Genomic DNA, 24,821 nt, shown 5'->3' with positions numbered 1-24,821 from the left:
TGTTGCAGTCCTGGTTAACCTCCCTCCAGCCCCCAGATTTCTCTTGGCTCTACCTTTCCTTCTTGTTTGGCGTATTCTCTTGGCTCTACCTTTCCTTCTTGTTTGATGTATTTAACTTTTCTGGTGTATTTGCTTTTTGATGGAGGTGTACCATAACATATTATTGCTTCCCATTTTGGGGGCAACTGACATCTAGGGCAAGAAAAACTGATGTAATGGCATCGGCTGCATGTTTTATACCCCTGATGACCTGACATCATGGGAAAAGAGGCAGCATCCAATGCAAGAATCCAAGACTCTGGTATTCAGGCCGGCTGAGGGCTACCTGCAGGCATATATAACCCAAATGTGATGACTGCAACAGTGAATACACTTGAACATCTACATTTATGTTAAGTGTACACCACTGTACTTTCTGAGACCAATCTGAACCAAACTATTGAACTTTCATCCTTTTTCAGTAATCATTCTAATAAGCTGGATTACATGTTGTATAAACTTGATGTTCACAGACAACTGAGGTTCTCTTTGGACAGGACAAAAGAATTTAGAAGATCTGACCAACTCTTTGTATCTCATGCTGACACTAAGAAAGGATTACGGGTTTCTAAAGTTACCCTTTCCAAATGGTTAACTGACTGCATTAAATTTATCTACTCTTCAGCGAACCAAACAGAGTATGGTGTGAAGGCACATTCAACTAGAGCCATTCAACAGCAGACTAAACAGATCTGTCAAGAAAGAGAAGTTCCAGATGGTCACTCTTCAGTCAGTACTTCCCTTCTTAGGGAAAGACAATTGGATGTGCTCGATAGATCTACAGGATCCATACTACCATATAAAAATGGCCAGACCATCCAGAGATCATCTGCACTTCCAGCTGGGAGCCAATCATTACCAGTTTCGAGCCCTGCCCTTTGGTCTCACTACAGCCCCCAGAGTGTTCACCAAATGTATGGCAGTGGTCGCAGATCACCTGAGGCGTTTAGGTTTCCAGGTGTTTCCATACTTGGGCGATTGGCTCCTCACTGCCACCACCAGGCATCAGCTAATACAAGCCAGGGACACCACTCTTACTCTTTGGAATCATCTGGGCATTACCATAAATTCAGAAAAATCTGCCTTGTTGCCATCACAACATATCATTTTTATCTGAGCAGAATTGGACACTACCACCACCACTTTAAAACTTCCAGTAGAAAGAATTTTACTACTTCATCAGCAAGTCCAGAACATCATATCCAGAGACAAGGCTCCAGCATCAGAAGTGCTAAAGTTGATAGGTATGATGGCAGCTTCAATAATAGCGATATCGTTAGGTCATATGCACATGTGGATTCTACAATAGCCTTTATTCACTCATTGGACTTGTCAAGATCTCCCAATGTCTCATCTCATTATTGTAACAAATGCATGCAAAAAGGATCTTCGGTGGTGGTTGACCTCTCTTCAAGTAACGATAGGTCGTCCTTTTATCCTACCCTCACCATCGGCCACAGTGACCACAGACGCTTCCCTGATAGGGTGGGGAGGCATTTTCAGGGAAGAACAGCCCAAAGCACATGGACCGAACAAGAGATGCATCTGCATATCAATGTCCTGGAGATGACAGCGGTACTTTTGGCATTGCAGTACTTTCAGGACTCTCTCCCTTTGCGATTCAGACGGACAACATGTCAGTGGTCTGGTACTTGAACAAACAAGGAGGAACCAGGTCGTATCCCCCTTGTCGCGAGGCCCTAAGAGCATGGCAGTGGGCTACATCTACCCAGCGCTTTCTGATAGCAGTGCACATCCCGGGGAAATCCAACGTGCTTGCAGACAAACTGAGCAGGGCAATTTTGTTGCCTCATGAGTGGTCCCTCAAAAAAGAGATGGCTGAGAGAATATTCCAGAGGTGGGACCAGCCTTGCTGTGACCTTTTTGCTTCCCACATGAACACAAAATGCAGAAGCTACTTTGCCCTGATTCCCCCTCCGTGAAATTCCCCAAGAGACACACTCGTACACGATTGGCCTCTGGGTGTCCTCTATGCATTCCCACCAATTCCCTTGATATCCAAAGTATTACAGAAAGCGGGAGGGACCATCATTCTAATAGCACCTCATTGGCCTAGTCAGATTTGACTTCATCTGTTGGAAGAGCCTTGGATTATGGGCCCAGATCCAGACCTTCTGACGCATTCGTCGGGAGCTCTTCATCCCTCACTTCAGTCCCTAAAATTGACAGCTTGTCTGCTCCAATTACCAACATAGCCTGGTTCCATAACCTCTCAAACAAAACGTAGCATATTTTAATATCGTCTCATAAATCCTCTGCTAGGAAGTTGTACCTTAGCAAATGGAGGAGCTTTTCTGTATGGGCTTCTTAGAATAACATTGATCCCTATCAAGCCCCCATTTTTTCTATATTGGAATTTTTGACTATGCTTTTCAACAAAGGAACTGCTGCAGCTGCAGTTTGGGTACAACTTGCCGCCATCTCTCATTTTCACCTTGGCTTTGAAGGATTGAACATAATGTCACACAAGCTAGCCAAAGCCTTTCTCAATGGGACCTTCCACCTCAGACCACCAGTGAAATCCCCTTATACCCCATGGAACCTAAATTTTATGCTTTCACACATTATTCTCCCACCTTTTGAGTCAGCTTCCTCATGGGATTTGAAATTTTTATCTTGGAAGACTATCTTTTTAGTAGGCATCATTTCTGCCCGTAGAGAATCAGAGCTGCAGGCCTTATCCATAAAATCCTCCATGTTTGGTTTTTCATGCTGACAGTGTCCCTGCGAACAATTCCTTCATTTTATCTAAAGTTTGTACTGAAGCTAACCTTAACCAAATGATAGATTAACCAGTGTTTTTCCCCAAACACACCAACAACTTAGAGTATATGCTGCACAAGCTTGATGTTCATAGACAGCTCAGATTTTATCTGGATAGAGCCAAAACTTTTTGTTTCCTTTTCAGATTCTAGGAAAGGTATGCCAGTGGCAAAAACAGCACCATCTAAATGGTTATCTGATTGCATCACCTTCACTTATTCAGCTGCCAATTTACCTTTACAACACAAAATTTAGGCTTTCTACCAGAGCAGTGTCCACATCCTCTGCTTTTTCTCCTAGGCTTCCTATAGACAATATTTGTGCAGCAGCCACGTGGTCAAGACCTCATACCTTTATCACTCATTACAAAGTTGGTAAGGCCTCCAGGGCAGGGCCTCCTTTGGTTCTACTGTCCTGAAGAACATACTCCCGTGAGCCACCCAAGAAAGATGGTACCTGGGACGCTATCCATCTGTAAGAATGAATGGCGAGATAGAACAACTTCATATAAAGAAGTTATGTACTCACCATAGCATTCCATGTGAGTTGTTCATCTCGCCTTCATTCTTACTTCCCACCCTCCTACCCCCTCCAGGGTTTTTCGAGGATCGAGATACTAGTTTTATCATGGTTGCTCAGTCTTTCTATGGGTTTTTCCAAAAAAAGTGATAGAATGACACATGGTATTGTTAGATGCAGCAAACAAGATCTGAGGTAACTCAAGGTGCAAAATGGGATAGGGACTTGGCCTCAAGCTGTCTGAAGACCTCAAGCTTTGTAGTAGGCCGACAAGGACCGAACCCATCTGTAAGAATGAAGATGAGATGAATAACTCACATGGAATGTTATGGTGAGTACATAACTTCTTTTTTTTTTTGCTGTTGGTGTTTGGTTTCTCCGTACTAGTGACAGGATGACAGATAATCCTTCTGGTTTCAAAAAATATCTCTCTTGTGGGCAAAATTTGGATGCCCATGCAAAATGTGTATTTTGCCTAGAGACCTTGCATCTGGATGAAGACTGTTTGCCTATGCTGCTGTTGGGTCCAGATCTATTCTTAGGTTCATAGGTGTGTGCTAAGCTAATGGCCCTGGAGCCTTTACAAACCTAACCCATAGGATTACTCTGACATTGTGCCACCCGACCTTCGTTCCCAGTGCCTCTGTCGAGTAGAGCCACTGGAGTGATCCCTGGGGTCAATTTTCCATTTCCCATCCACTCTTCAAGGTTCCTCTTGAAGAGGGCCAGTGAGGTGCTCTGTTTGACATGTATTGGAAGTCTATTTCATAGCAAGGGCAGTCTCTGGGTTATGAACCTGTTCCTGCACCATGTTCGGTTGATTGTGGTAATGAGGTTTAGATCACTGGAGTGTGTGGTGCGGAGGAATTCGGATTTCTTTTGATATAGCATTTCTGATAGAGCTGGATCGGACATGGCTTTGTAAGTCAAGCAGAGATCGCCTCTAAGTAGGCGATATGAGACAGAAAATAGTTGCAGTTTTTTGATTCTGTCCATATAGGATACGTGTTTAAGGCCTAGGATCCTCTTTGTAAGGTACTTTTGCGGCCTCCAATTGCAGGTGTCTAGTGAGGTACATGCCAAATGGGACATTGTACTCGATGATTGGCCTAATGAGGGAAGATTAGAGGGAGATGATGACCTCTTTCTTCCTGGATGCAAAACCCTTAGTAATGAGATGTGCCACATAGAAGGACTTTCTGACCCACAGTGGCAATTTGTTGGTCAAAAGAGATGCTGCTGTCAACCTATGTTCCCAGATCTCTTATAACACCTTCTGTGTTCAGTGGACTACCATTGATGTGGTAATTCATGGGAACCGGGTTTTTCCCAAAGGGGATGACGATGCATTTTTTTGGCATTATGCTTAAGGCCATGGTTCTGACACCAGTCGTTGGTCTCAGTAAGGCCTTCCTGTAGGATGTTAACATCACTTGGGGAGTTAATTATGGCTTCCAACTTGCAATTGTTTGTGAACTTTGTCAGCCAGAGTCCCTTTGTGTTGGTTTGGACTTCAGAGAAGTAGATACCAAAACAGGAGAGGACCCAGGACCGAACCCTATGGGACACCACTCATGACTGGTCGGCAGTCTGACTTTGGAGTCCGCTACTTTCACACTGTGGGTTCTATCTGTGAGCCAGGTTGCAACCCACCTAGTGATATAGGGGTTGATGCCTAGCTTAGTGAGTTTTTCTATGATTCCTTAATGGGAAATGGTATCAAAGGCCTTGGCCAGATCAAGGTAGGCTGTATGAGCCACCTTGTCTTTATCCACAGCTCTGGTGACTGACTCAAAGACGACAACCAAGTTGAGCAGGAATGATCTACCCTTTACAAAACCAAACTGTGTGGGATCCAAAGTTTGGAGATTCCCTATATCCTTGTTTATTAGGTCCATGATGATGCGTTCCATAGCTTTGCATATCAGACTCGTCAGGCTAATGGGGCGATAATTCCCAGGGTCTGTAGTCACTCCTCCTTTGTGGAGAGGGATGACTGTAGCAGTGCGCCATTCGGTAGGGACAAAGCCTGAGGTGAGGATGTGACTGAACAGGCCACATAGGTGAGGTGCCAGTTCACACTGTAGTTCATGTAGAACACAGCCAGGGATATTGTCAGGTCCCATGGAAGCTGTATTCTTGGCTTTGGACAAGGCTGTTTTAACCTGTGCAGCAGTAATACTGGGTGGCTGGCAATCTGCTGGTATTGTGATTGGTCCTTTGTGGGGGTTCAAAGTTGATACTGAATCTGTCAGCCAGGTATAGGAGGTACCATTGTGCAGTAGCTCAGACCAAATGTGGGTATTGCCATGGAGATTCTTTACATAACTATAGAAGGCCTTGTGGTTGTCTTTACTATATGCTGCAATTCTGTTTTCATGGCTAGCTTTAGAGGATTTGATGAGGGATCTCAACTTTTTGTTGAGGCTGATAAGGGAGTTTTTCCAGTCTTGGGACTTCACCTTATTCCACTTCAGTTTCCTCCTCCTGTTGTAGAGTTTGTTTATGGCAGGGGGACCCCCAGATTGGCTTCCTTTTTGTGGAGGAGAATGTCTTGGTTCTCTGTGGTATGGCAAGATCCATGCATTTGTGTACATGTTGGTACAGTGCATTGGTGTACAATTTGGCAGCCATGCAACTGTTCTCCATTTGCATGGGTGCCGTGAAATTAGCCACCTCTGTTTTTAGGAGCCCAAAGATAGCTTTGGAGAAGTTTTTCATGGTGGTTACCTTTGCGGGGGGAGGAGTTGTGTGGATTTTCAGGGTGGTTAGTTTGTGGTTGGATCTAACTAGGGAGGAGTTAACTATTGGTGTAGAGCAGTGGTCGCCCATGTTAGTAATGACCAGGTCAAGGATGTTGCTACCTCTAGTGGGAGTAAGAGTGAGCTGGTCTAGGGGATTTGAATTGTTGAATTCCAGAAAATGTTTGGCAAATGTATTGGTACACGAGTAGTTTTCCCAGTTAATGGAGGGGTAGTCGAAGTCGCCCAGTATGCGAGTGTTAGGTTGGACCCTGATATTCTCCAGTGTGCTTAGGAACGTGGAGTGTGAGTCGTGGGACATGGTTGAGGCCTATAGCAGGTTATGACCTGAATCGCGGTCTTACCCAATGTTAACTGCATCTGAAGTTTCTCTGATGTGTTATGTTGGGCTACCAGTCTGGAGGTGTGCACATCCTTTATGAATATGGAAACACCACTGCCTTTGGTGCTTCGGTCCAAGTTCTGGGGCCGAAAGGTGTGGAATGAGTTATAGCCTGATAGTGCAGGGGTGCTTTCTGCTGCCTTGAACCAGGTCTCTGTTACAGCACAAATGTTGATGTTCTCCATTTTAAGAAGTGCTACGTGCGAGTGTATTTTGAGATTTAGACTTCTAGCGTTGAGCAGCATGACCCTTCGATTGCATTTGTTTGTAGCTGTTACAGTGGTAATTTGGTCTTTGGATACCGACTAAAAAAGGCACTGTAGGGGTGGCAAGAGCCTTGGCTAGTATCCAGAAGCCCAGGGTTGACAGATGCAGGCCATCTCTGGGAAAGCATCGAGGTCTGTTAGTCATGACATCCCAGGCAGCCATATACTGGATCCCTTAGAATGACACCAGAAACTTAGCCAATTGTTGAAATTAATCATTTTTTTCTTGTACTGTGGTGTCATTCTGTGTTGTTGGTAGGATGCTGCTCAGGGCTAGGGCCATACCCGCCTGAGCTACATAATTCGAGAGCTCCTCCAGGTCTCTTTTCATGTAGTCCAGGGAGGTACATCTCAGATCATTCACACCCACATGTACAATGACAGTTATATTTGTATGTGTTGTTGAGGGACCTGAGTGCCTGCATTATGTGGTGGATCCTGGCAACTAACAGGCAGCTGACTGTTACTTTGTCTTTATTCAACCTAGCGAGTTGGACATTAGTGTGCCTCACTATCGAGTCACCTATGACTAGTGTGCTGGGCATGTTGTTCTGCCTTACGGGCTTTGGTTGAGTGATGCACTGTTTAGGAGAGTTATGTGTCTCGTGATTAGTGCTGTGTTGTGGTGGTCAAGTGCATTTCTGCCTTGGAGGTCTCTGCTGTTTGGGTAGATTTTTATTGAGATCCTCTGCAAAGTTGGGTGTGTGGTTTGTTTTTTTATGTGAAGGCAGTGCTGGTGTGTGTTCTGGAGGGCTGTGTGTTTCGTGTGGTGCAAGTGTTGACCTTCTCCTCTTGACCAGCTATTCCGGTCTTGGCTGGAGAGTGCGTGGCTTCCAGTTTGGATGTATAAGTGCATCCCTTGCAAGTCTGAGTGTTGGGAGGTAAGAGGAGAGGGTTGTTGGTGTACATGAGGCCGTTGCTACATTGCCTCAGGATGCCCAAGTTCACCAGGTTAATAGGAGAAAGCACAGGGAACTGACCTTTAGACATGCCTGGATGGGTGGGTATTAATAGTAAATACTGGAGCTGTTTCCTTATAGAACATTTAAGTGTTAGTAGCACTTTTGTGTGCTACAATAATTGCTACAAGAAGTCTGTTAAGGTGATAGACTGATGTGCTCGATAGACCTTTTGGGGCTAGTCATTTCCATTTCAGAGGCCTGCACTTTGGTGTCACCACAACCCCTGAGTTTTTACCAAATGCATGGCAGTGGTTGCACCTCATCTCAGACTGTAGTGGCAGTTGCACTGCAGTAAGAATATTAGAAAGGCTAACCGATTGTTTATATCCTTCTGTGCTGCTAGAGTTGGGTAAAGGAGTATCTAAAGTAACACTTTCACGATGGCTCTCTGACTGCTTTACTTATGTTGATAAGGAAAAGGGGCTATCCTCTGACAGGCAGTCCTGTGGCTCATTGTACTAGATCAATTGCTACTTCAACTATCTTTTTCTCAGAAGTTCCAATTGATGATCTTAGTGAAGCTGCTGCTTGATCTAATGTCCATACTTTCATATCTCATTATAAAGTGGACTTGTAATCTAAGTCCAGTGCATCTTTTGGTTCAGGTTATCCTCTGGAATATCCTTCCATGAGGCATCCCAAGGTTTGTGTAAGCTGGGGACTCTGTCCCATATGTTGAGGACAAGATGGAAGAGACGACATTGGATATAAAAGTGATGTACTTAACATAATAGATCTGTGTTGTCTGCTTCTGTTCTCCACAAATTTCCTTTCTCCATCCCCCTTCTGGATCTCATTTCATATTCCTTTGATTCTGGCGAGAGTTCATTGATATATTAACAGCCTTGTCATGTTATTGGTATATACGGTATTCCAGGAGTACCTTTCTGCATCTTCTGGGAGTGTTCCCTGTATTTTATTGGTTGTGATTTTCCTTATTGTAGGAAGTGGGCAAACTCTGAGTAAATTCAGTGCTAGGAGGGGATTATAGATAAGGGAAGGATCCTGAGCCTTAGATCCAAAGTTTGAGCATCTGAAGTCAAATCTGATTGGATCTGAAGTACCCACATGTTGAGAAGGATGGAAGCAGTCAACACAGATCTATCATTATAAGTACATGGCTTTTGTTTTAATAACTCCCCTGAAAAAATATCGTTTATTTGTTTTTGTAGAGGGTCTCATTGTATTATTAACAAAGGTCTGTGAATATCCCTAAAAAAGCTACCTTAATGTTGAATTTAAATCTTTAATCTCTTCACTGTTCAAAGACAAAATGAATGATAGCATCATGCCGCTAAGATATGGACTGGCAGACTGTCTTGCTTCTGTTGACTTCCATTTGCAGTGTGGTAGTTATTGCTGCCATGGTTTATGTTCACAGAGGCTGCCTCACTGTATGCATCTCTTTTTTTTTTCTTTTATATTTTTAGATAGGTTCATTACAGGGTTATTTCATCACTGAAGTAGAAATTTTCAGTATTTCATTGGTGCCTTAAGGTCTGCAGCAAATTTACTGCTGTGCTTATTGGTAACTGGAAGCAACATTTTGCGTTCTTTATATTGCTAGTTTATGTTCTACTAAAGGAGAAACTACAGTCAGACTTTCTGAAGTACTACTCCTTTACAGTTATTGGAGTAATTTGCTGCAGTTCTATTTAGGCCATGCTGAACACATCAACTTTATCAGTTATCCCTGCAGGTAATTGGATCACAACCATCATTAAAGAAAACTGAAAGTGCAACATTTTTGTCTTGGTTATATTTAGCATTTTGGCTGTAGTTGGTATGGAATGTTAGAAAACTTTAAGTATGGTTTCTAGTTGTTAAAAAAAAAAAAAAAAGCGTTGTGCAAGTAAATATAAGCTGTAGTTCTCAAGATTACAGTTGTGATTAACTTTATTGAACACGTAATCCTCTTTAGTGAGTAGGAAATGCATGATATATCTGTCTAAAATCCTGAACTCCGTACAGAGAAAACCTACTGCAGTATTCCAAAAGGTCTTTTATAGTTTTTGATATAGTATGTGAACTTGTTTCAGGCAGTTTGAGTCACCATTTAGTGTGCGTCTCCTTTTGCATGTAACCTAAAAAAGTTTGAGTAGTGTTGTTATTTATGTGTATTTTATGTTTCCTTGACTATTGTTACACAATTTTTGAAACCAGAGGTACCCCCAAAAAACAAACATGGGCTCTGTTTGTACGAGATTAAGTATAACAGAGCCACCCCTAGCATCATACTGAGGGGCCTTTTGGGAGCTTTACACACTTTTCTCTTGACTCTGTTAGATTGCTTGTGGTGAGCTGGGCAAAAAAAAGGAAATGCACATCTACTCTCTTGAATTATTATGACAGTAGTTTTGGAGTGTATATATATCCATATATGCATATATCTCTAACCTGTTAGTAAAAATAAATGCTCAAACAGCTGACTTCATAGCTGCTAAGTTGCAGCTGAAAGACTGAATTGAATGCATGGTTCATCAAACTGAATATGGCTCACTTGATTAAAATGATTCTATGTTTAGGTGGAAATGTCTAGACTGGGAAGTACAGGATCTCTGTCTTTGTTAGTCACTAACACAGACTCTGTCAATTCCAACTTCCTGCGAGTGATGCTGGGTATTATTTTGTGAGCTTGTTTTTGGGATGGTGGTCTTGTTTGTCCTTGCATTTGTGGTGCAAACCACCAACATTATTCTGTAATCAGAGCAGTGCTGCATGTGATGATGAAAGGGTACCAGAAGCGGGTATCAGGCAGAAGGCTTGAAGTGGCTGTACTAAGTTCAAGAGTGAGGGACAGAGATTGAGTGGTGGTAAAGAAAGTCTTTTTGCTGCCAATAATAAGCATACTTTGTCTTTCTAATAATCTTCCAACAATCACCAATACTCTAACAAGATCGCTCCTTTAATAAATTAGTGCTTTTTATCTGATGAAGTTCATTGCAAATGTATGATTGAAAGCACTAATCTGTTAAAGGAGCAATTTTGTTGAAGTATTGGTGATTGTTGGATTTTGTTTTGTTCTTTGTTGTCAGCACTACTCACCGATTCGACAATATGTGATCTTTATCTTTGCAGTACATCCTGTTTAGTGACCTTGCTCACTTGACATCTAGGCACTTGCTTCTTTACTGTTTCAGTAGGCAGTGCTAGCAAGCTTGTTTAGTAATGCAAAGAATGAAATCCATTTGTATGTCTACTGAACTAGAATTAGTGGGAGTTGTGGGCATTGCGTTATTTACTAAATGGAGCTTCATGCATATGTAACAGAGAGCCCATATTGACTAGGCAGTAGTGTAGGTGAATATGCATTGAATCACAATCCTGATCATCTGTGATGATGACAGGAAGCTTTGATGGGACTGAGAAGTACTGTTTGCCCAATCTCTGCTTTCCCACAGTTCTCGGGACTACTGTTTGCTGTCTGTGAGACACACATGTCGGTGTTTAGAAGCAACACGTATACAAATCAAATTATGTACCATTTTTCTCATGCACATATTGCCCCTTAGTCTGTGGCTCACTCGTGCATCCATTAGCTCAGTGTGCAAATCCAGGCCAGGAGCTTGGCTGCAGTGATGTTTCTGCATGGAGCAAAACAGAGAAGCAGCTGATGTAGTGAAGGGGGCAGCCGCTCCAGGTGCAGGGTGTCAGGGGCACAGTCAGTAGTATTGACACTGAGTTACTGCATTTTTTTGCCTCAATTTAAGTTAGATAGCTAGCTCCATCTTTGGTGGTAAGGAATCAAGCAACAGCATGACGTAATTAGTTTGAGACTCAGTCAAATACCTTCCAGTGAAAGTAGTGGGTTGATAGTGGATGAAACTCCAAAAAAGATAAATTACCACTTGGAAAGGCTGTATATTTATTTTTATTTATTTCACTGGTAGCAGCCTAATCAGCCCAACCCAGCTCACAATATAGGCTGAATCCAGAATGCTTAAAAGAGGAAAGGAAACGTCAGACCTGGGGGTAATTCCCAAATCCAGAATGTCTGAATTGAGGCCAGGAGGCAGACAAAGTGCATTAGAGGGATATACGAAATGGTGTAAGAGGGAGAATTCTGGCATGGCATCTTGGAGTTATCAAGCACTATTTTAATTTCTAATGCAAGGTCATAAGATTAAATAACTTTGTAATGCATGGAGTGTCATGTTGAAGCTCCAAAATCAGGAAAAAGATAAACTTGTTAAGCTCTTCCCTAAAAAAAGCTCCAATACTGGCAGCACTTAAGGGTGATTAACAAAATGTGAAGGATACCATAGGTGTTGTAAAGATCAACTCTCGCACCTAGGGACTTGCTGTGGATAATTCATGCCAGTAAAACAGAGTGACAGAAAATATAGTTTTTAAAAGCTGTTGGAGCTTTAGTGTGCTTTGCTTACAAAGTGTTGCAGAATGAAGTATCTAACAGTATTTAAATGCTATTTTACCTTCTGCCAGAGGAGCGCTTTGTTGCTGTCTTCTCTACCTCTTAATTGTGCCTGCTTTAGCCCAATGCCCCTGATTCCTCATATTTTGCCTTGTCCCCTCATAAAAGTTTTGATTTTCTGTTAAATCATAAGGGATTACAGTCAATGATGCCAGTCATTAAACTTTCATACATGTTGTTCAGAAAATGCATGTTGATGCAAAACCTGTTAACTTATGTGAATTAGAGTAATATTTAAAACATTTCTCTGATTTTGATTTTTTGCCCCCCCATTATTTTTGGATTTGTCCAGAATTCTTAAGTAGAGAAGCTGAGAGAAATACTGCCGTCTGTCTGACCACACTTACTAAATACTTTACTAGCTACCAATAAAACATTGTGCTGTTATACTTTTTGTAATTAGAATAGATAAAGCCCCAAGCACTGCAAAGAATTATGAATGGGTCTCTGATTGTAACTGTTACACCATCTCAGCATGGATTCCCACATGTCCCTCTTAGTCCCTCTGTCAAGGTGAATTTCTCAGCATCATAATCCTCTGTTTTTAGTACAGAAATCACACCTCATTCATTAAAATATGAATTAAAAGCAAGAAGTATGGTGGCTCAAAGGAGGGTGCTTAAAGTAAGAAATAAGTTGTGAATAAAAGCTTCAGGTTATAGCTTCAATCAAAGATGGTCCGAAGTAAAAGAGCCGCAAGCTTTAGTATGGATCTGGCATCTACAGATGGGAGAAAACTATAATTATTTTAGTGAGATATTGGTAATTGGGACCTTGGAGGACTATGTGAAATCTTGCAGTAACAGACTGGAAAAGAATGAAAAATGTTTTCTGACCATGAGACACTGAGCAGTCACTTAAAGAAGATGTTAATGAAACTACGTTGAAACTTGCCTTAGAAAGCAAGCCAGAAGAGCAACAGGAGAAACTGGTAGAAATAGAAGGCAAATCCAGAAGGGAGAGAGTTTGTCCTAGAAAAGCCTGAAGAGGAGAACTGCCTGAGTTTTGGGAGAGAATTCCTCTAAAAGTGGGTGGGCTTATGTTTACAGGGTGTACTGCTGAACAGTGCACATCAAGTTTGTATGTCTAGCATTTTGCAGAAGAGGAAATAACCCAGACCTGTCCTAGTCAGTTTTCAAACATTTCAGCTGAAAGAGCAAACTTTTAACCAAATGGATTAGCTTTTAAAATTTGGAGATGCCCGAGTGCTCGTGGATAATGACCTGTTTTAGCACAAGGAGGAAGAGAACTCTATTTGTTCTGTTAATGCAAATCTACAGAGGGGAAGGAATGAAATTCAAACTCTGGCATCCTGCCTTTTTTCTCCGTAGGAGGGGTAAAAATATTTTTGAAGCTGAAGCAGCTGTTATTGAAGAATAAAAATGGAGACGTGTTACTGGGAACAGCTTAGGGTAGGAGACCCACAAATCTCATGAGATGAAGAAAAGTGTGCCCTCCAATATGATAACATGTTGTAAAAACTGGAAAATGGTTTCACAAATGTCTGCTCTAGCACAGTTCTTGACAGATTAAAGAACAAATCTGACAGAAAACAGAACTGGCTGAAAAATGGAAAACCAAATGAGAAAGAAAAACCTCAGTGAATTTAGAATGAAGGAGATGGATCGACATATGTGTACTAGCCAGATGAATCGCAGAGTTGAAGATGTTTAGAATTTTTGCTTGAGAGCTTCAGCATAGGTATTTTTCTACATGGAATACATGGCAAAAATGTTCCTTCAGGCCAGTAATTTATTTTGGAGGTGTTCAAAAGTGAAATTAGTGAATTAATGGAAAATATTTTAGAAATGCAGTGAGTTAACAGATTTTAAACGGGGAATTTCTATGTATACGGATCTAGTTCTAAACCTTGAAATCCCATATAATCAAAACTAATTTTCACGAGATGAAATCTGCGAAGCCTTGAATACCCGAATGACAAATTTTTCCCAGGGTAAGTAAACACTTTCTCAAACTTAAAACACACACCGTAGTAAATAAAACCCACCTAGGTGGGTGGCTACACCCCCATCCCCCAAATATATTTACCAGCTCTGGGATCACAGGACAGTAGAGAAAATGACGTGTTGGGCAAGTGTTCACTACCTTGGGAAAAATTTGCCATTCTGTAGCCAAGGTTTCGCATTGATCATCTCATGAAAATGAGTTTCGATTATACGGGATTTTGAGCTTCAGAAGGGTGATCCATACATATATGCATTTTTAGTAGGAAGACTGAATTAACAAATGGATTTTTCTGCTTAGGTATGACCAGGGTCACTAGAAAATGGCAAATATATGTGTATATGAGAATGTAAGGAAATGTTTTGCAGGCATTGTTGGAGGAGTACCCCACTACCATGCAATAATATAGCAATAACCCACGCCTGGGTGTGGGTAATGCTAAATTTACCCACGGTTGGCGTGGTTTGGTCCCGAGGGCGAAGCCCGAGCAACCAAACAAAGCCAACCGTGGGTAAATTTAGCATTACCCACACCCAGAAGTGGGTTATTGCTATTATACCATGACATTATTTAAGAAAAGAAACTATTACTTTTCTTAAATAATGGCATAGTATAATGCCTGTTTGCTGCCCTTCCGCAGATGTCTGGCATCCGCGGTTCTGATGTACTGCGCGCCGCGCAGTACATCAGAGTTGTGGGCAAAAGCAACGGAGAAAGCAAGATCTCTGTTGCTTTTTAGTGTTTTGCTATGTTAAATGAGATTAACATAGCGAGACAGTTTTAAAATAAGCAACGGAGATGTCCGTTGCTTATTTTAAAACTGTCTCGCCATGTTAAACTCATTTAACATAGCTTAAACATTAAAAAGCAACGGAGATCTTGCTTTCTCCGTTGTTTTTAACATTGCTATGTTAAATGGGTTTAACATGAGACAGCTTTAAAATAAGCAACGGAGGTCTCCGTTGCTTATTTTAAAGCTGTCTCGCTATGTTAAACCCATTTAACATAGCGAGACAGTGTTTTAAAAAAACAAGTTATACTAATGGAAAAAAGTCCGGGCGACCGGACCTTTTTCCATTAGTATAACTTGATTTACAATGGGCACGCTGGCCAATCAGCGTGCACGTTTTGGGGGGGTCATGGTATAATTTGTCATATTATATGCTACAGCTTATATTAATCACATTTGCTACTGGATAAACATGCTGTTATGTGTAAGCACTTTCATCTTGAGTTTTCCTTAAAAGCGGTACAGACTAAGGTTTGCACAGCAAAAGCAGTGTAATACATATATCAATAAACTCTACAATAAAAGAAAATTCCTCTGTGTTCAGATGATCAAATGTTCCACTTGATAAGATAACATCTGAAAATTGAATAGAAACTTGAAAAATTCTATCAGGTCTACTAAAGCAGCCCATGAATCTAGGTTGACTTCTGAAGCTAAGGACAGTTGAAAATTATTCTTTATCTATGATAGGAACTAAGAAATAACACCCAGCAGTGCTCTGATCTTATTCATAATGACACCACCTACTCTGATCAGTAGGCATTACCAATATACTAGTAAACAAATTCAGTGCAAATTGTACCCCACTACTCAAAGCCCACTTATCCCTAACTCTCCGATCCTTCCATCATCACTAAAGAACAGTTACTGAAGGTGCTCTCCAAGTTTAAAAATACTTCATCAATGGGACCTGACAATATATTTGGCTTTATTTATTTTTATTTATTTTGACATTTGTTAACCAGTTTAGTACGACTGGGCAAGTAGCTCTTTCAGCGGAGGCCCGGGGAGAAATGCTCCAAAATAACACAAGTAACAAAAGTGATCATATGGCAGAGTTTTAAAACTAAGCAAGAACTTATAAATTTATAATATGTCTAAGAGTAAGATATGAGAAAATGCTAGAAAAGGTCATTAAATTGTAGAGTAAAAAGTTATAGACAATAGAAAGCAATGTACATAACATTTTGACAAGTTTGCAAGACAAACAGAACAATTATATTACAAATATTAAGAATATGTAGGAGAAAAACCCAAGGCAAAAAAACTATTTCCAAAGACTACATCTGTGGAAGCTATAAGAAATACTGACTTATAAGTAGACTTTTTTGAAGTAGGGGCAGAGACAGCAGGCAGAAATGGTTGCTGCAGTAGTAGTAGAGGAGGAGAGGTGGATTAAGTTGGGTCATAGCATAGGCAAGTCCATGATAAACAGACAGTATCCTTTAGAGTTGTTTTGAAAGAGTTAGGATTTGAGATATGTTTACACTTACATGAAGTTTATTCCAAGCATTTGCCACTGAGTAGCTGTAGAGGAGTTTACCAATATTTTTATTGGGCACATACACTTGTAGAAGATGCTGTCGGGAGATACGGGGAGCCCGTTTGGGAGTATAAGGCTGGATGAGGGTAGAGAGAGAGGGGCAGGAGAAGGATTTGTGTAGTATAGAATGAGCCAGGAGAAGCTGTGGTATTGGGATTTGATGATGAAATTCCAGCCACTGCAGGTGTTTTAAGGCTAGGGAGTGGTGACAGAGGTAGGGCTGGTTTGCGGCAAATCTTACAGTTTTGTTATAGGTGAGATATTCTTCGTGTTTCACTGTTGCAGTCATCACATTTGTTATCCCTGCCAGGATAGCCCTTGGCCGGCCCGAATACCAGAGACTTAGTATTTCTGTGTCAGTTGCTGTCGCTGGAGGACTGATGTCAGGTCGTCAGTAGTATAAAGTGAGGCAGCCGACGCTATTACATCAGTCTTTCTTGCCGTGGAGCCCGAAGCAGAAGCAGTTTGCACGAGTGCTGGTCGGCCACTACCTTAGTTTTTGTCTACCGAATTGAAGTTGAAGTCTTCTAAAGCTAAGGATCTTTTTTTCGTGCACTATCCAATGTCAGAAAAAGTTAATAATTTGTCTCGCCTGTGGAAAGCAAATACACCTAGACTTCCACTCTTACTGCATCACTTGTTTAGCCCCAGACCACAGTGTCCCTCGTTATCGCTTCTGTACTTTGTCCAATGCCAAAACTGTCTGTCGTTGGGCCCTTGTAGCAAGATATTTTCGCTTACAGTCCTTGAATTCCGATTTGGCTTCCATAAGCCATCTAACAGCAGATCTTCTGAAAAAACGTAAAGATAAAGACAGAGATAGACCGCACAGGTCCAAACCTACCGACAATGCTTCCGTTAAGCTAGTCGTCAGTTCTCCGGTACTTATTGAGGTGCTTTCGCAGCCCCTGATACCCGCTTCTGTTGATTCGCAGGCCACTACTGAGACCCTTTCGTAGTCCGGTATGCCGCAGAACTCTTCGACTAAGGATCCTGCGGTCGTCCCTACCTTGGATGAGTCCGGAGCCGCTGAGCAGGCACTGGCTTCCGAGGAAGTCCTTCATACTACCGAATCTCGACACAAACCGGCGTCTTCTTTCGTAACTACCGTTCTTTCTAAAACTACCAAGTTGCTTATGCCCAGGGTATGAACCACACCCAAGAAACAGGTGACCCACTCTCAGGCCCCTGCTACCTCACCTCAGTCTGAAATGGTTAAAATGGTGGAAGACCTTATCATGCTGATCAGGGGAAACCAAGTTACCCCCTCCAAAAGGAAAAAAAGGTTTGTCCCCTATAGTTTTGTCTGAAAAAGAGTCAGATGAATCTGATGCATCTGAATATGAAGACATGCAACCCCTCTCCACTTATGAAGATTCTGATGCAGAGGATTCCATTCCTTCAGCCTCTCCCCCAGAGGGTTCCATTCCTTCAGCCTCTCCCCCAGAGGACTCCATTCCTTCAGCCTCTCCCCCCAGAGGATTTTTACTTTGGGGAAACCCTGCATACTTTTAAGGGAGCATTTCCAATGGGAGAGTCAGGACTACTCTCAGTCTAAAAAGAGACTCAGGGAATTCCTAGATCTTCCACAACACAGACCCTTGGCCATCCCCCCAGTCTTGGATGTTGTGGAGGATGTTTTCCTCGAATCCATCTTGAATCCTGACGCCCTTCCTCCTGCTCCCAGAAAACCAGACAGGTACTATAGAGTCCCTGACTCACACAAATATCTTTTCAAAAATCCTACAGCTGACCCTGAGATAATTTCTCAAGAGCCAAAAGGAATTAAAGCAACCTTTGCTAAGAATCCCACCCCCTCAGACAGGGATTCCCGAGCATTGGACAGATGGGGTAAAAAAGTATACACCTCAGCTACTCTTGCTATCAGGGCCCTAAATTGTCAGTTCCATATGCTGAAATTTCAGCAACATACCTTGGAACTCCTTAAACAAAAAATGTCTTCTTTTTCTGCTTGGGCAGAATCTAAAGATTTACAAGAGTTAATGCATTCTGCAAGTCAAGTAACTAAACACACCTTGCACTGTGGCCCTAGAAGCTTCTTGCAGGGCAGCAGTCACTGGATCTGTCAGTAGAAGGCATGCATGGCTTAAAGAACAGCCCCTGCCAGACAGTGTCAAATCGAAATTGTTGGATGCCCCCTTGCACAAAGATAACTTATTTGGCACTAAGGCAGAAGAGAGATTTCTTGCAGGTCCAGTAGACATTGTCCCTCCAAACACTGGTCCTTTCCTGCTCCCACTAAACTGGCCCAGCTTAGACTCCATGGAAGCAGACCCCCCCCCCCCCGACAGCAGCCCCAGGGAATGCAGAGATCTAAGCAGTGGACTTCCAAAAAACATCTAAGCCAGAGAGTTTTAAGCTACCCCCTTACGGTAAGAACTCACAATGACTCAATTCCTCCACCCCTCCCTCTGCCCACCGTTACTTACCCCTAGGAGGAAAACTCACCTTTCACTCGAGCACCTGGGCCGCCATTACCAAGGATCACTGGGTTCTGAACATTGTATCTCAGGGATGCAAATTTTCCTTCCAACCCCAAAAGGGTACCCAGATCTACCACCAAATCAGTGGGCAGAGGCTCAAAAGCAAATCCTTTCCCTGCTGTCTATGAAGGCAGTAGAGCACGTTCTTGCAGAACAGATAGGCCAAGGTTTCTATTCCAGACTCTTTCTGGTGCCCAAAAAAGAGGGCACCTGGCATCCCATCCTCGATCTATGCATTTAAACACCTTGCTAGTGATCCCAAAGTTCAAAATGCTCACCCTCCAACAGCTGCTACTCATGCTCTCCAAGGACGCTTGGATAGCCACCCTGGATCTAAAAGAGGCTTACCTCCACATTCCTATCAGGGAATCATGCAGGAATTATCTCCGCTTCAGAGCAGGATCTGAACACTTTCAGTTCTCTGCGCTTCCCTTTTGCTTATCTGCTTCTCCCAGCGTTTTCACAAAATGCCTGGCTCTGGCCATTGCCTTTTGCAGACAAAGAAGTATTCAGATTTACCCATACTTAGACTGCCTTATTCAAGCAGACAGGAAAATCTGCTCAAGCACCTGGCCTTTGTAAAGACCCTACTAACCCCCCTAGGGTACATGGTCAACGAAAAGAAATCCAAACAGGTGCCCACCCAAAGGATAGTCTTCCTGGGAGCAAGTCTGGACACAGCATTCCAGATGACATACCTTACTCCAGAGAAACAAATTTTCCTGACAGCCTACTTCTCTCAACTAGCCACCAGGCCCCAGCTATCTGCAAGGAAGATCCTGCAAGCTCTGGGCTTCATGGCATCTTGCATACTACTCATTCCATATGCCAGACTGCATATGAGGAAACTTCAGAGGTACCTAAAGAGCCTTTGGTGTCAACACTCTCAAGACCTGGAAACTCTTCTACCTATACTTCCTTGCCTCAGAAAATATTTTCTTTGGTGGGCAACAGCATGCTCCCACAACAAGGGAATGCCTTTCTCCCCACCCCCTGCCATCCAGACCCTCACCACAGGCACATCAGACTATGCTTGGGGTGCACACCTGGCCGGCAGGTGCATACAGGGCCAATGGAGCCCACAGCAAATCCCTCTGCACATCAGTCAAAAAGAGATGATGGTTGTGCAGCACGCCTTGATAGCTTTCAAGCCCCTTCTCTCTCTAGGGGCTCTCCTGATCAAAACAGACAACACCACTGTGATGTGGTACATCAACAAGCAGGAGGGACTCACTCCTATTCTCTATGCAGGCTCGCCATGACCCTTTGGTACATAGCCTCTGCCATGGAACTACACCTGTTAGCACAATTCCTACCAGGCAATTTAAATGGGGAACCCTGAAGGTCGACCTCTTTGCCTCCCACACCAACCATCAGCTCAGGAAATTCTGTACCAGGGAGCATCACTGCATGGCTTGGAAAGTGGATGCCCTGTCCTTCCCCTGGGTCAGTCTATTGGTCTGTGCCTTTCCTCCCCAACCTCTCATACCTAGGGTACTGCTCAAAATAATGGAGGAAAAACCAAGGACCATTCTTATTGCTCCAGACTGGCCCCAGCAGCACTGGTACCCCTTGCTGCGCAGCCTGTTCATGCTACCTCCATGGCATCTTCCTCAGATCCCAAACCTCCTGACCCAAAGGGTAGGGGAATTCATGCACCCCCAATTACAAACACTCATTTTGGCAGCTTGGCTTATTCCCTAACCCCGAACCAGTCTGCCAACCTCAGTAAACCGGTTCTGGATGTTATCCGTGAGGCCAGACGTCCTAGAACCAGAAATTCTTATGCTGATAAATGGAAAAGGTTCTGCACCTGGATCCAGGCTAAGGGAGTCAATACGGCATAGTCCTACTTCCCTCTCATCCTGGATTACTTAGCTGACCTACTACACAGTGGCCTCTCTTTATCCTCTATAAAAATTCATGCCACTGCTGTTTCTGCTCACTTTCCCACTGAGCAGCCCCTTTTCTCACACCCTTTGATCAAACAGTTCCTAAGAGGGGTTAGCAACATGAGACTACCCAGAAGGGCACCAACACCAGCTTGGGACCTTAACTTTGTATTGGAAAAGCTAACCCTTCCCCAGTTTGAACCAGCTGCTTCTGCAGAGCTAAAATTTCTCTCCTGGAAGACAGCATTCATCTGGCCATCACTTCAGCCAGAAGAGTCTCTGAGCTGCAAGCACTCATGGCTGTGGAACCCTTCATCATCTTACATGTAGACAGGGTATCCCTCAGAACTAACCCATCCTTCATGCCCAAGGTGGTGTCCAGTGTGGCTCTCAATCAATCCATTCATTTGCCCACTTTTTTCCTAATCCCCAGAACAAGGGGGGAAATATTCTTCACTCTCTAGATGTGCACAGACAGCTCAGATTTTATCTAGACAAGACTAAATCCTTCAGAAAATCTGATCAATTGCTGGTTAGCTTTCCTACAGAGGCAGAAGTCAAAGTCATCTCCAAACAAACATTTCCAAATGGATAGGTCACTGCATCCATTTCTGCTACAAACAGCATGGAAAGCCTCCCCCAAGGGGTTCAGGACACACTCCACCAGAGCAGCCTCAACCTGTGAAGCTTTCCTCAGAGGAGTCCCCACCAGGGACATCCTGGCGGCTTCGACCTGGACATGTTTTCACACTTTTACCAAGCATTACCACCTGTCTCTCTTCTCCAAATCCAGGACAGGGTTTGCCTCTGCAGTCTTGCAGGGCATCCTAGTCAGCCCCTAGTTTCCTTGACTGCTTACACCCTTTTCCTCAGCTTTGGGAATCAACCCAAATGTGATGACTGCAACAGTGAAACACGAAGAACATAGTACACTTGTGTACACTTACCATAAATGTAGATATTCGAGTGTATTCACTATTGCAGTCCTAGTTTCCCTCCCTCCATCCCCCTTTCTTATATTTCTCCATTTATTACCATTCTAACTTGTTGTTCTCCTTTCCTTGCAAGGGACATATTGGTATTTATTTTCCACTGGTGGGGTTCTTCCACCAGAACTTAGCCTCCTACGTGGGGCCTCCTGACAGGTTAGGGCAAGAAAAACTGATGTAATGGCTTCGGCTGCCTTACTTTATACTACTGACGACCTGACTTCAGTCCTCAAGCAATAGGAACTGACAGAAATACTAAGTCTCCGGTATTCAAGCTGGCTGAGGGCTACCCTGGCAGGGATAACCTAAATATGATGACTGCAACAGTGAATACACTCTAACATCTACATTTATGGTAAGTGTACACAACTGTACTGTCTAGTTTAGATGGAAGGTTGGCTTGGATGTTAGTGAGAATGGAGGCTGCATAGAGTAAGGTGGGAAGTAGGAATGCTTGTGCAAGAGAGAGCTTAGAAGCATTTGTGAGGAATCTTTTATGCCTGTATAGCAGGCCTAATTTTTTGTGTCTTTATAATGCACTGCTGAATGTGGAGATCAAACCTAAGTTGGTCATCGATAGTAACTCCTAGCAATTTAGTGTGAGGTTCAGCAGTGATAATAGTGTTGTTAAGGGAGGAGCAACTAAAGGTGTCTTTGTGATGTTGGAGAGATTTTGGGAGAAATAGAAGTTTAGTTTTCTTTGGATTGAGTAGCAATTGGTTGGAAGTTTGCCATTTTTCAAGAGAGTGCAGAAACTGTTGGATGAGGGTGTGAAGGTAGGTGATATTGTCAGAAGAGGAGATTATTGTAGAGTTGACAGTGTATTGTATGACAGAAGAGAGTAGACAGGAAGAGTGTAGGTCATTAGTAAAGATATTGAATAATAGGGGTCCAATGATGGAGCCTTGGGGTACCCCAGTTTGAACAGTTAAGAAAGGCGAGAGGTTAGATTACCATTTAACTGCTTAGTATCTGGAGGAGAGATAGCTGGATAACCAAGAAAGTGTAGGGTTGGAGAGATTAAGTGTAGCTAGTAGTGTCCCTTCAGTGGGACACAGTGTCGAAGGCTTTGGAAAGGTCCAGAAACAAACAGGAGATTAACTTGTCATGAGAATTTGCAATAGAATTAGTGAAAGATATCAGAGCAGTCGCTGTGCTGTGATGTGGGCAGAAAGCATACTGTGTAGGGGTAAGGAGATTTTCTAGGAGTGGGTAATCAAGGAGCTCTTTATGGATGCATTTTTCAAGAAGTTTAGATAGAGGAGATAGCATGGCAATAGGCCTAAAGTTTGAGTTGCCACCTTTATACAAGGGCATAACAGGATTTTTTTTCCAGATTTCAGGTACAGTGTTTTCTTTGATTGACCTGTTGATTAAGATGAAGATGTGGTAGGCAATAGAATTGGCAGGAAGATTTAGGAATTGGGGGGGGGGGCAGGTTATCAGCTGATGGAGAGCAATGTTTTAAGTTTTCTATGAAGTGACTTGATATATGGCTGTTTATTAAGCAGTACAAAACAAGCCCTGGAAGAGACTCACCTTAAACTATTTAACCTGAATTTGGCCATGGTCTTTGTCCCTGCGGTTTGGCACACAACAGTACTAATGTCACTTCACAAAGGTGGCCCCACCACTGATCCTGGTAATTATAGGCCTATCACCTAGGCGAGTTTTATTTGTAAAGCTATTGAGCAAAAATCTAGCCTGATAAACTGATATAAATATCTCATCAGGCTAAATGCCAGTAATTTGGCTTTGTCAAGGATAGATCCTCTCGAGTGAATTTGGTTAACTTCTTTCAAAAGGTAACCCAGGCAGTCTTTATTTGCATACAGAATACCTTGACCAGGGCACGGCATTTTACACCATCCTCTATGCTGTCATAGTGAGTTTAATGCATTATATATAGATCCCTACATAAGGCTGGTAGCAAAAGACAGAGAGCCTGTACACTGTAGGTAGCAGCTGCCTTATCAAAGAGTATGAAAGTGACTGGTGGTGTACCACAGGACTCTGAGCTAAAACCTCTTTTGTTCAGAATTTACTTTTCTGATCACCAGACCATGAACCAAGACCTCTGGCTAAGCAAGTTTTCAGATGACTGCAAACTGGAAGTCATTGACAAGTCCCTTATGATGCCAAAGCTTTTCAAGAAGAACTTCAATTTGTAAATATATGGTGTAGTAAAATTTGGGCTCAAATTAAACTCTAAAAGGTATAGTATTGTCACATTTGGTAAACCCTCCCTCCCACTATACATTATAGAGAACATCCCACCCAAAAATGAAAATGTAGTTAAAGACCTTTGAAGTTTGGCTGATAACTTTCTCTCTTTTGATTGTCATGTAACAACAGTAGTCAGAAAGTCCTTCTACTTAGCACAGCTAATTGCAAAAGGAATATCATACAGATCTAATGAGGTCACTGTCCCCTTATATTCAGCATTGTTTAGGGCAGTCATTGAATACAGTTGCCCCCTTTGGGATGTACTTCACTAGACATGTCAAATTATAAAGGCCCCAGAGATTCTTAACTAACATCATCACTGAATTACAAGAAAAAATCTAGAAATACTTTATCTGATATTGTCATTTTCATTGATTCCTCATCAGTTGGGTTTGAATCCGACCCTCTGATCCGACTCAGCCACTTCTTCCAGATCGTAGAATACTTGAACTCTCATGCTCCTCCATTTATTCACAGTGCCCCGCCAACTTAACATTCCTCAGATCTAGTTTGCTGCCATTGCGAACAGACGTAGATTGCGAGCTCCCAAGCTTTGGGTACTATTTTTTTCTCAAACCTTCAGATTTCAGTGAGGTTACCCTTCTTTAACCCCTATTTTCTTGATAGTTATTTCTGTGTCCTCCCTTTCCCTTCTAGATTAATATATTTGCCCCTTTTTCTCATACTCTGAGTACTGTTTAATACCATTGCTAATAGTCCTTTCTTGTACTTTTTGTAGTACCGCTATTACCATCTTTGGTAATTC

The sequence above is a fragment of the Protopterus annectens genome, chromosome 13.part0, assembly GCF_019279795.1.
Source record: "Protopterus annectens isolate FY-2018-M chromosome 13.part0, PAN1.0, whole genome shotgun sequence".
Taxonomy (NCBI): Eukaryota; Metazoa; Chordata; order Ceratodontiformes; family Protopteridae; genus Protopterus; species Protopterus annectens.
The sequence above is the reverse complement of the archived record's forward strand: the minus strand, read 5'-3'. Positions refer to the sequence as shown.